Below are 412 nucleotides of genomic sequence, written 5' to 3'. Positions count from 1 at the left end.
TGCCACATTTTATAATACCAGGAAGATAATCAGTGATGGAGGACTACAATGAGCCATTTACAGATTTTATATCGTAGCTATATTTACTTGTTTCTGAGCCGTAACAATAATACTTTCAGTGATTTATTGTTCAGATTGAAGAATCTTAAAAGATTGAACTGAAAGTAACACATGCGCTGCAATGATGTTTAATGATTCTCTCACTTTTTTAATGACAGTTGTCACATAAACAGTCTGCTTAAAGCTTCATGTTGCTGAAGATTAACGATAATCTTATTAAACAGAGAACATTCTAAATACAACATTATGTTCACTGTGACAGACAGGTTGTTGTAAGAAGTAAAGACTTTTCTGAAGCGTTCAGTGAATCTGAGAAGTTCAGTCCACTTACAGACTCTGAGTGTGTTTAACC

Source organism: Stegastes partitus, unplaced genomic scaffold (genome assembly GCF_000690725.1).
Source record: "Stegastes partitus isolate 25-593 unplaced genomic scaffold, Stegastes_partitus-1.0.2 Scaffold2789, whole genome shotgun sequence".
Taxonomy (NCBI): Eukaryota; Metazoa; Chordata; class Actinopteri; family Pomacentridae; genus Stegastes; species Stegastes partitus.
The sequence above is the reverse complement of the archived record's forward strand: the minus strand, read 5'-3'. Positions refer to the sequence as shown.